The following is a 13,208-nucleotide window of genomic DNA, read 5'->3' on the forward strand; positions in this document are numbered from 1 at the left end:
AGTTTTTGTTTTTGTTTTGTTTTGTTTTTGAGGGGAAGACTCTTAATAAGTCTTAAAGATATGTTACTGGTACTTTATTAATATAATAATTCTTAAGTTCTTACAGGACCACATTCAGGGTATATGCAAAAGCTGGGTAAGAAGTTTTCTATCTTTTGCTGCTCTGTAGCAGGATCTCTGATGAAACAAAGATATTGGACCTAAAACTTCCTTTATTTGCTTTAAGCAGGCAGACTACTGTGTTTTTACTATGAAAGTCTGCTTTTGATTTCACAAGTCAATTGTAATTTTTTTTTTTTTTAATAGAGCGCAAACACAGTTCCTCACTACCACAAATTATACAGTCAAGTTTCCCACGTTTGGGAAAATCACAGGGGCAGCAAGCCCAGAGTGCAAGGGGCAAGCCTTGCCCTGGGAAAACCACCTGCTGGATCATGGTATCTCTCCTGCCAGGTAAGTCATTTGTAATTGCAGAGGTTTTTTTTGTTTTTTTTTTTTAACGATAGCTAGTGAACAAAAATTCATAGACTTTATCCTGTTCCGTTTACTTTCTCATAGGATAGAGAAAGTTCTATTTTATTTGTCATGGAATGCATGTCTGTACAGCATCTCAGTAAAATCTAATATTGCATTAAGTAGCCACATCTACATAAGCAGGGGCATGTGTTGGCAACAGCAAAAATAGTATTGGCATAAATTTGTGCCACTACTTTGTGCTGCAATGCACACCCCTGCTCATTCAGTTTTCAGTGGGACACATTGTCCCATTGCTCCATGTGCTGCAGGGGGGCTGACTGAGGTACAGAGTGCCTGCACATGGGGCTAGTTGGCAGGCAGCCCCCACATTGAGGCACCACGTGCTCCAGCTAGTCGGGGAGCAGCAAGTGGAGATGGAACAGTAAGCAGGTCTGGCCTGCTCCCCTGTCTGTGTGTGCTTCAGCATTGGGGCTCTGCAGCAGACAGAGATGGGGGAGCAGGCAGTCCTGGGATATCTACTTCCCAGTTCTGCATTTGTCCTGGCACACAGCAGTTTGACATTTTTTGCTCTGCTTTATTCCTCAGGGGGTTTTTTGCTACCAGGGAATCCCAGTAGCAAATTTTGCCCCAGCACTGCAAATTAGCAGTGCAGGGCATAGTTTAATGTGCAACATATACAGATTGTAGTGCCTCAAAGAGGTTTACAGCACCACAAACTGAATATGCCTGCACTTTTAGATCCAGGCAGTGATGTGATAAGCATCTGGCATATAGTATTTGCTTGCTGTAACAGGGCAGCCTGGCATTTTATAAGGCAGCAAAAAACTTGTGGTAGAGCCCTAGCTATAGAAGATTAGCCACTCAAGGAGGCAGTTAAAAACTTCAGAGAGAGAGCAGGAAGGGGAGTTAAGAAGAAGCAGTTCACAAGCAGAAGAGGGACTGAAACCCAGAGAAGCTCCACCCTAAAAAGGACCAGGGAAAGGAAAACTGTTGCCAGCCAGAGAAGGATTATCAGTTTTGGTTTGTTAGGGTAAAGTTACATGTTACGCTTAGACCATACAGGCACCAAAATGCAAGCGTCTGAATATTAAAGTTCACTAACTCATCCTAACGGTCCTCTAAGCATTGCAGTTACACCACTTCAAGTGAGAGTTAACTCTTGGCTATGCTACCTAGCTTGTGTTAGGGTAACTTCAGTCTGCTCCACAGGTGAGAAAAAAAAAACAAAGAATAATTTGAAGTCCTCCAGCATCCTAAAATGCATCGCTCCTAGCTCCCTCCCTCGTTCAGAGCGGGGTTAGAGCCCAGGTGTTCTGGCTCCTAGCCACACTCCTGCTCAACAGCCCTTGAATGGCAAGTCAGAGCTGTGCAGGCCAGAAACAGTTTTAACCCTTAATGTGTGACTGCTCACAGCAGGGTCTAACTTTAACACTGCATAACATTCCACAGACTTAGTATTCTCCAAGAGTAAAGTGTAACTTCATTCTATTAGTTTGTGTAAGCAAGGACGCTGTTTGCAGTTTAAACGAGGAACTAAAAAGTCCCTTGGGGGGGGGGGAATCACTGCAAAAGGCTCACCAGTACAGTAAAGACTGTTTATGCATTTTAAAAGGCCGGCTGAAGAAGCCTTCAGGTCAAAGCCCATCTACAAGAGGCAACAGGTTCAGTAACCTCTTTACACTCTCCTTTACTCCCCAGGGGTGGAGTACCATGTAGGAAAACACTTTGTTTTTTATTTGTATAAATTAAAGGTATTTATATTAAGTAGTGCAAGATCAAAATATGTATCTTGTTCTTGGTGTATTAGGTGGGTTTGGTGAAATCTTTCATTGGGGTGGCTTGTGGTTAGATTCATTTTCAAGGCTGAATCTTTGAAATAAACAAAACCCCTATATACTCAGTGAAAATACAAACTGTGTGGTATGGGCCACTGGATTCCGTAACCCTCTGGTGTGACAAACTGATGGCTTATGACAGGCCCCCAAGTGAATTAAAAATGAAAGGTTGTATTTAATTAAACATAAACATGAATAATGCAGTAAGCATTGCTTCCCATGTGTTACATTAGTTGAAATTAAATGCAATACACTCTATGTCACTCCTACATTTTCATTTTTCAAAGAATTTAATTCATAATAAAGAATTTTGCATTCAAAATGCATATGTAACCTTAGGTGTTATCTGGGAGAAACGTAGACATTTTTGCTGTGGTGTGGTCCCCAATTTCATTCCATGTTAATTAGTTTCAGTTATGATCTGTACATTTGGGTATCTGTTGTTGTTTCCTGTCTCAGATATGTTTTACTGTCATCCTTCATTTTTTTGCTTATCCTCCTGGTATACTTGATTCTTCTATTTTACATCTAGGTGGGGGCATCTAGATGAGACGCTTACTGCAGTTGCTTAATTAGCTCCACAGTAAAATGTCACCATCTACACATGCTGAGCTATTAGTCAAGAGTAAACTAATTGACTCTGCCACAGGTTAGTACTGCCCAACACAAGTACTATCCTATAGCAGGGTTATTTACTGTACCACAACACACATGTAGATTGTGACCAGGGCTGGCAGGGGCACTTTTGTGCCCCAGGCAACCCTTCCACAGCATGTTGAGCTGGGTCGGACCAGATCCAGTCTGGGAGGCTGATGCCCTACACATCCACCTAGGAACAATAAACTCAGGTGAAAACTGCCAGAGTTTATTCAGGTGCATTAACTGCACATGCCAATGCACCCACTGTGTCAACCAGGTTGCTATCAGAATTTCTTGTTTTTATCCCCCCCGCCTTCCCAAAACTCTGACAACACCAGAGCTGAAACAATATTGTCAAAATGGTGTTTCTACAGAGATCTTCCTATCAAGATACTGATCTTGTATACTTAGAGGTGTACCAGTTTATAAACGGAGTCATAAAATCATGCTACAGATCACTAACAAAGCAGAGTTTCTGGGAAGTCTATCAAATGTATAACTCCTTTCTTAAATGGATAAGGGAAAGAATTCACATTTTAACATGATTCTTCTTGATTACAGTTAGCCCCATATCTACTCTGATTTCTGCCACCTTCTTTTAGTGTACTAGTAAGAACTGCATTGTTTTAACTTTCGCTACCTAGACTCGCACAGATCTTAGACTTGGTTTGTTAATACAATATTGATTAGTCTCTACTCTCGTTTGATAATATCCAGTTGTTTTTTTCTTAACTAAAATAGATCATACCACCTTAAAGATAACCATGATATCATAATAAAGCTGTGTCACAGCTATATTTTAACCCTCCTTCAAAATCATGGGGCCGCTCTGCAAATATTTATAGATGGGATATCATCATCTGGGAAAATGTTTCCATTTTTCCCATGCTACAAAGTACAACTGTTCTTATCACATTGGCCAATGGTGTCAGAGCAATTTATACAAAGACAAATTACATAGCAGATGGGTCTCTGTTGCTTGCTGCAGCCTAAATGAAGTGGGCTTTGTAAAGTTTATCCAACTCTGCCACCTGCAAGTTTCAGAAGCGCCTGCTTGCATCTCTTACAAACTTCCACTTAACATTTTGGAAAGTCTAATCAGACGTAGAGGGAAAAAAAATCCTTCTTATGAAGCTTCTTAAAGTTTAAGTTAAAAGCTGCCAGACCACTGGTAAGTGACTTTGAAGGCTTTTTAAAGCATTTTTTCTTCCTTTGCATTTGCATCTGTGTATATCTGAAGTGCACACATGTGGCTCCCTTTTACTTACTTGAAAAGCTTACTTGGAACTTTAATTAGACCCTTCTAAGCTTTCTTGATACATTTTTGTTTGCTTGTTTTTAAACTGCAACTGGAACTAGATTAATTCTATCAAGTCCCAGAAATAGCAAAAAATGTTAGTGGTTGCTGCTGCTAGACTGGGATCTGGGTCTCATTCCAAATGCCAACTTCTGATGCATTAATTTTGACAGAAAACAGGTTTCAAAACTCAAACTTGTTAACATGATCCTAACAATGGGCAACATTAATGTGTTAAAAAGGTTTGGCATTTTGAGTACAAAAAACTCAGTCTGCTTAGTCATATGACAATAGAATAAGTAATGAGAGGAAAGTTATTTTGTGATATTTTTTATTGGACCAAATACATAGTTGGGAGAGATATTTACAAGCTTCCAGGCACACACCACCCTTCTCAGGCCCAAAGTCTTGTAAAACCTTTGCCTCTTGTACATTTACTGGATCTTCTAGGCTACACCACCACTCCATCCAAACTATCATTATCTCATTATTAAAAACTCTTCAGTATAGATTACGTATTTTACATTTAGAAATTAAACAAAATAATTTATGTAAGAAAAGAGATGCATATAGTAATTCTCTGTAGCATTTTACTAAAAGAAAACAAAGTCCTGGAAATTGTTTGCTTTTGAGTAGCATCTACTTCCCGGGCCAGGAAGCCTTCTATCAGATCATCACATGAGTTTCCTTATCTGTTCTTGCCCTGACAAAACTTAGACAATGAGAGATGTGCAAATATTTTTGATGATCAATTTCTGACCTTTTTTCCTGCACCCATGTCATGTTTTTTTGGAGTTAATTCACACAATGAATATGTCTAAATAAACTGTAATGGCAAAAGTTCACAAATATTTGATATGAGTATTACACAACTAAGGCATTTTGTTTAGTTCAAGTAAGTCATTTATGTTATGAGTTCCTGTTTCTTTTTCTTGTTCAGCTGTGTAAGCCAAATAAGGTTTGAAGAAGCCTCTGAATTATAAAGTACCTTTTCTTTCCAAGAAATTGTGGGTACTTACTCAGGTAAGAGAGAGACACCTAAGAAGCCACAGAAAACACTGAAAGGAAACTGCAAATTTAACAGTCATACCAATGAGTTTTTAACTCATGGCAAGTAATACCAAGGATCTAACTGACTAGAATTTTAGAGGAAATAAATGTTCAAAACCTGCTGCAATGTTTGCCTATAATCATGTAGTTAAGGTTTCAAGGCACATACATACCATTAAGACTCTCAAATATTCATGGAATTCGGGCAAATGTTACCAACCTCAGACAAGGTGAATTAATAAATCAAGAAAATATTGAGGGAAAATACACCAAGCATTTTCCCTATACTTTTGAGAATGCCTATGAAAGTTTTGAATCATAAATGTAAATATATATTGAAGCATTCCTAAAAATAATCTGAAAGTCGCCAATTACTCCCATTCATTAAAGCAAAGAGCAGTAACAATCTGCAGATTCCTTATGCTTATAATTATATAACATACAACATAAACTACAATAAAGAATACTAAGGTTGCAAAGTCAAGCAGTGAACAGTCAGGAGTCACCCTAATTAAGGTGCTTTATAAAACCTTTAATTGACTTTTTTTGTGTACATGCATTATGATAAAGTCTTTAATTATATTAACACATACTTATTTTGCTTAACCAAAAACCCCTCTTGTCCTTGCACATGCAATATTCTGCCATTTCCTAAGTGTTGACTATTTGACTTTGCAATGTGTCCCTTGCAAGCTCATCCAATTCCATGCCTCCATTAGTTTCTACCCACTGCAGACTGCTATCTTCCCTTTTCACTTCCCTTAAGTAAAAGTGGCACCCTCTAGCTTGCTTCTCTCTGTGAGTCAGGCAGTTCACTTTCCCTTCTTTATGATGCCTTGTTATCTGCAGTGCAAGTTCTAAGAACACAGTTCACTTTGTTCTTAATTCCAGGGCCACAACAACTCCATACTGCTGGATGGAACAAGGGGTATGGAAGTTTCTTTAGCTCTGATATGTTCTACAGCTCTGAGATGGAGAATCTCATTCAGTCTCCTGGGAATGGCAAATGTTCAGTCCAATTTGCATGTAAGAGATTTTTTATAGGAGCCATGCTCTACAAAACACCTCTGAACATGAATAAGCTAAACTAAGCCAGTGTTGTAGCAAAAATTGCATCTTTCCTATCAGAACAACTACTTAACCCATTTTCAGTGGCAAGCTTCAAACCATGCTGAGTTTCTTAATGAAACAATTGCAAGGATGTTTTGGGGTGTTTAGTTTTGTTTTGAAGATGAAAAAAAACCCACAAATGATTTCCTTGAAACTTCTAAAAAAGTCTGAGATCGCCTCCATATTTTGTAATGCGTTAGCAAAATTGAGATAGAGACACATTCTTGAAAATGTTGACCTGAACATTTAATTTGGCAAAATTATAAGGTACTGAAACCATCGTCTAATAAAGCAGACTTACTGGCAGTGGTAGTAGCAGCTATCTATCTATCAACCTTCTTACCTATGTCATTTTTAAAATGAGCTTAAGTGATTCTGTAATGTGTAAAGAATACTGGAGTTTTTGCTTTGATCTTTGCATTGGATTTTCTTCAAATTCTGTACCATCTTAATAATTATTCCTTTTCCAATTCTAAATACAGTATTTAAGTCTTTTCAGCAACATAGAAAAAGGTGCAATGGTTTCCCATACACAGACAGAAATCCCGAAGTAATTAATTTTTGATTAAGAACAGATATAAAAGGCTAAATTTTGTATTCAGTTACATTGGTGAAACAAAATCTAATCTCTACCAAAGTCTCCACTGTCCATATGTCTGAAAACATAATAGGCTGAACACAGCCTTTATACATACACATAATTCTTAGTAATTTCAAACTGAAGCGCTCATGGTAAATGCAATGCCATTTTGCATTTAAATGTCTCATGTTGAGATGGAGAAGCTGAGGCAAAGACTAGGCACAGGCATTTAAAAAGCCCAGGGTGGAATCAAACTCAGTTATGTGGCTTTCTGTAAGTGGTGTAGTTTAGATCAGTAAAGAACAAGCAATTTGCCCTAAGCCACAGTCTGTATCATATTGCCTGATTTATACCTATATTACACCTATTCTGTGTTACTAAGGTACCTCAAGTTTCATTTTTCTGTATGGGAATCAGGCTTGTACAGTAACACCTTATTTCAGAGCAACATTTAGGTCTAAAAGCATGCTGAACTCTTATTAAAATACTGAAAGAAATTCTATCTTTACTTACAAATATGCATCTTATTACATATCAATTTGATTGCACAGATAAAATTAAAGGGGATGAAAAGGAGCTTGCTTCATTCTTGTAAAGTACTAGCATCTCTCAATTAAAGGTTTAGATGCAATTATAAACCAGAAGAAAAGCCCTTAATGTATTATAACGTTGGAAACTATGCTACTTCCATGAAGAGAGATTTCACAAATTCACAATTTTATGTGCTATGTTTTGATTTGTGTAAATAACTGTGTGAAATAATAATAGTGATGGTAATGCCTTACATTTACATAGTGCAAATGCATAAAGTAATTTTTAGAGAGAAACTAGAAGTGTGAGGTTAATCAGATGCAAACACTACAGACAGAATCAATACAAAGAATATGCCACAGTTTATTTTCGGTATAACTGCATGCAGCATACAAATTTCCCACATAAACAAAGGGGAAAGTAAATGCATGTTTTATTGAAATAAAACAAGATGGAAATGTTGGTGAAAGACCAATGTAAGAGCAATTCGATCATTTTAGATCATGTATCAGCTGTTAGTTATCTATTTCACCTCTTTAGAAAAAAGATCTAAGCTAATTGAACAGGAAAAATGCCACTCTTCTATAACAAAACTCTCAGTAGCTTCAATAAAGAGTCACTCTCCCGAAAATTTATTGATCTGTATTTGAAAGCTGATTTTAGATTTTTCACAGAAGTTCATGTTAAGCCACTTTCTTTGTTTATTACTTACTCCTAAAACACTGACAAACCCATATTTGTGCTGGCCATTGTATTCTTGGGGTTTTTTTTTCCTGATGAGAAATTCTTGGCCCTTTCTCAATGTAGGTAAACTTTACAAGAAACTTTTAATGATATTCATCTGTTTTCTAATTATTAACAAATGCAAAACCCAAGTCAATTTGACAAAAAAGCAATAAAGTCATTAGCTCTGTCATACCTACACATTTGATAAAAAATATAAGTTGGATGAGCCATTGAACTAACACAAATGTGGAAAATAAATGCATGATAGACTTAATTTTGTAGTCAAAAGGACAGGGACTTCAAATCCCACAGGAAAAGATGCCTTTCAATTACAGAATTTGAAAAGTATTAATTGTAGTGAGATACTCACAAAAAAACAAAAAACAAGCCAATTTGCCTATGTTTTAAAAATACTGAGTTTTTGGGGCTACTGAGGTGCTATTTTTTATAAGAAGGGATACAAGAGCCCTAACCTTACATTTGCTCAAAAAAAAGTTTCAATCACTTTAGTCAGCTCAAAACATTCACTTGACTTGTGGATTTATTTTCTAAACTTTTATTCTATCTTTTGTATTTGACTTCATTAAAAAATGGACACAAAAAATAAAATCAGAATTAATTTGGATACTTTTGAGGGGTTGGGGTTGGGGGTGAAGGGACCCTCCTTTCCTACCATACTTTTTAAATGGAGCTGCAGAAAATACAGATGATATTTGAAACTTTCAACAGGACCTAATTGCCCAAGTAATTTTATTTATAATGTTAGTGACAATTAAATCAAGAGAACTACTCAGATAAGTAAATGCTTACAGGATTGCATCCATAGTAATCCTGAGACTAGCTGCCCAACTCCCATTGGAATTAAATATTTAAATACTCTTGTGAATCAGACTTCAGATTTGAAACAGATTCTAAATTTGCTCTTGGGTAAGGAGGGAAACAAATGAACAACCATAAATGACTACAACTTTGGGTCTGATTTAACAGTGACTCAGTTTACCATGATGACATTTTCACAATTTTTTCCTCCCATCTCATCCCATTGCTAACTGTATAATGTTAAACATATATGATAGTTGTGTGGGCCGGGAGCGGTCCAAGGCTTTCGGGGGCGGGCGGTGGGCTGTGGCCAGCAGCCTTGGCACGTGGGTCAGGGAATTCGGCACGGTGGACTAGAATTAGGCACGGACGCATAGCGGTTGATTAAAGATTATTTTACTTACACCGTAGATGGTCGCGGTGCAGGCAGGAGAAACTTCGCTTAAGTTGCAGTTACAAACGAAAAGAAAACTCACACAAAAAAGACCCGTAGAAAACTTGAGCCTCTTAAACCCGGAAAGATCTCTGGATACACACACGAAGTTTGCTAGGCTCTGTGGACTGAGTGCGCAGGGTGGGGTACGTCGAGGGATCAGGCGGCAACGGGGAGAGGCTAGAGGTTGATCAGGCCCCTGTATCCTTCTTCAGGCACACTCTGGGTTTGTTAAGCTCCACAGCGTGCTTAGAGTTCTTCACAAGATGGATGTGAAGTTCTCCTCCTCCAACTTGGGCAGAAACTGCTCAAGCCTCTTATACGGCTAGCAAGCCAATCGCTAGCCACCACGTGGGAATAATTTAGAAACAGCCAATAGTGGGACACAAATTTACATATGAATGGCGGGAACTCCTTTGCACCGGGGTTTTCTCTATGCAACTGAGAATTGCACCGTGCAAAGAAAGCTCCTCGTGGCGGGAAATAATTCTGCAGTGCCGAAGCGCACACACAATCATACCCTTGGGTCATGACAATAGTAAGAAGAAAAAAAACCCAATATGAGTATGTCCGTGGAGCCCCTGGAGCTAACCCCCCAGATCACTAGTTAGAAATAAGCCTTGTCCTTCACACATGCCTACAGTCACAAATTAGCATAGATATTTTAGGATATCTTCGGAGCAGCCTTCAGAATATGTCCAAGTGGGTATAAAAGTCTTATTTCTCCATAGAGCTCCTGGCTTTGCTCTATACCAGGATTCCATATAGACATACTCAACATAATCACTATTGCAGTTTATTGAAAATATATATATTGTAGAGTCTGATACTACTCCCATTGACATCTGTAGCAAAACCAAATGTGGATGGAACTGGGATATTTTTTTACAGAAGTACTACCTTTGGTGTAAGAATTACAAGATGTTAATACACTGCAATATATGAAGCCATACTGCACAGCATGTGGTGTTGTATTATTGCTTACATAACCTCCTGGTACTTAACATGGACTAATTATCCTAGTTAAATTAAATTCTTATTTGAGTCGTTTAATTTAAAGTATAAACATAAAAGCTTTCTTACCTACTGTACCATACTATAATCCTCTCATGAATAAACACAATGTTATAGAATAAAGAAAACAGCTACCTAATTATCCTTACATATTCATACACCAAATATAATCAAAGCAATAATAAAGCTCACTGAGGTCCATAGTGCACATGCATGACTCCATCAGCCCTTAGTGAATCATAAAGGCCCACAAATAACAATGCAAATCAGTCTTCCATGAACACAATACACAGTGAGACAGCAATATTACAGGAGATATTTTAGTCTGCATTCAGAAATAGTTTCAGATAATAAAAGTGTCACCTTATGATATTGCAAGGGACTCCTCAACACACTTCACCAGGTGGAATTCATAACAAACTAATGACCCATAGTTATCCTCTGTAGATTTCAACATGTAAATTGACTTATTATGTTTCTTTAAAAGAGACAAAAAAGGACCATAATATGTTTGCTGTCCCATGAGATGCTTGTTCCTGCCCCCCCCCACCCCCAACTGAAGTCAAAGCACATACTTATTCATATGGGAAAATGTCCTTTCATCATCCAAAAGGTATAACATCCCTCTACATAATGCTTTATAATTCTTGTACTATGATCACCTTGAGATTGAAAGGAAAGAACATATAAAGGAATTTCTTGAAGCCAGGTACAATAATTATATGCTTGTTACACCAATTGCATAAAGTCTGGATGAGCAGAATGACTGAACAATATTTTTTTCAACCCATTTAACAGTGCTTAATTGGTTCACATGGATTTGCACTATCCAACTCCACTGGGACTAGTGTCATTTTTTCCCTCTTCCCCCCCCCCCTCCCTTTTACCCATCCCAAAAAGCAAAATACTCTATGCAAAAATGCATTTATGCATCCACAGTGTCACCCATATGATGAGGGGAACAGCATAACAGAATCTAGGGAAGATCCCTGCCAAAATTTGCAATCATGCATTGAAAGTGTGATAGAAATTACCTCTCGTCTCAGAGGACCATCTTTGGGAAATATTTTCTGACAACTTTTTTTTTTGAAATGTGGGCAATTTGATTGGAAAACTCTACTGCAGTCCTTTTCATGTCTGTCTCACTTTCCTTTTCTGCTTTCTATTGAACCTCATCTACTTCTTGCTGCTCTGGATTCAAAATGGAAGACAATCTATTTATGGCATAAACTTTACCCATAGGGCCAAGCTAGTCCTCACTTCTCATTAGCACTTAGGCAAAGTTACCTGAAAGTCAGATCTGAAGATGCACATGCAGGGAGATAACAGGTAAACTTATTTCAGAGATGTATTTGGTAGCCGTGTTGGTCTGAGACAAAAAGAAATGAAAAACTCTAGAATTCTTGGTTCAGAGATTATATCTTTTATTAGACCAAGAAATTGCAACAACAAAAAAATCTTTTTCTGATATATATATATATATATTTGCAGGTAAACTTATACTACTGTTAGTATACAGAATTTTTCTTTACAAAAATAAATAAAAAAATAAAAAATCTGTGCACTTGGGATTTGACCATGGGGTACACATGCACTTGCACTTTAACCTTCCTGGTTTTTTTAAATATTTGTATAATAGTTTAAAAATTAAAGTAAATGGAAAGATTCCTCCCTCATTGCACCAGTGCTATTAATAAAGAATCTACCTCATGTACTTGTGAAAGACAGTTTAAGAAGAGGATTAGATTTAAATGCAGCTAGAAAATGAAGCACCTTCTTAATTTTAAACAGTCAAGTGGACCCATTGAGGTTACATGCACTTAGGCTTACTCACTGGCTTAAAATTGCAAAACTATGAGTTCTTTGTAAATGGGCCTCAGAGTAAAAATGAAGTACAGTGCATGGTTAAGAAATTATATTTTGCATAGATACTGAACATCACTGTCCCTGTTTCTAATATCATTCAAAAACAATCCCTAGTTTGTAAACCAGTTTTTGGTTAACCATGCTGACACTCTTATTCGTTGTTCTCTGAATAATTGTGAGTTTGTATTTGATGAGACTCTGAAATTATTTCCAGAGTAGTACTATATTGCCACCCAATGCAGACAGAGGTCACAGTAAATATGCTGTCTGTGAAAGAAATGAAAAAGCTGAGGATTTTTTTCTAGGTCTCTTTTTCTCCATCCACTGTCACCAACACGCAGTGTGCTAATTTAAATGTCGTTTGTCTCTTTCTCTAGTTTCTAATATTCTAACCACAGTACCTATGTTAGAGGTGCTTAATGTAGTGGTAAAAATAACACAGTATATTTCTGGACACCTAACTAGATGCTGCACTAACCCCTGGTGGGCTTATTTATCCAACAATTACCACTAAGGGGACGTTATCATTCAACTAATAGCTAGAGGTAAGAGCAGTAATGCAGCTCCTATACATTTCAATTTCCTGCCTCTCTTTTGGAGCAAGAAGGTTATCTAACAATGGTCTCAATTACAGAAAAACAACAGGAATAAACCTTTGAAAAAAAATGACTGCGTATTTTAGAGAGTTAACCTTCAAGATTCTATATGACTTAGTCCATTTATAACCAACTTTGTTCATTGCTTTTATTTTCCACCTAATTCACTGAGATAAGGAGTTGTTAGAGATATAATAGGTTGCCATTATGAAGAATTCAATCAGCTTTCATATGG

At 37.4% G+C, this 13,208-nt stretch overlaps 1 non-coding gene across 1 annotated transcript; it reads right to left on the minus strand.

Moving 5' to 3' along the window:
• Positions 1-298: 298 nt before the first annotated feature.
• Positions 299-461, minus strand: LOC132251080 (U1 spliceosomal RNA). The gene has a single exon (XR_009462883.1). It is a non-coding gene; the product is annotated as a U1 spliceosomal RNA (small nuclear RNA).
• Between the last annotated feature and the right edge of the window lie 12,747 nt (positions 462-13,208).

This window comes from Alligator mississippiensis, chromosome 5 (assembly GCF_030867095.1).
Source record: "Alligator mississippiensis isolate rAllMis1 chromosome 5, rAllMis1, whole genome shotgun sequence".
In the NCBI taxonomy this organism is placed as follows: Eukaryota; Metazoa; Chordata; order Crocodylia; family Alligatoridae; genus Alligator; species Alligator mississippiensis.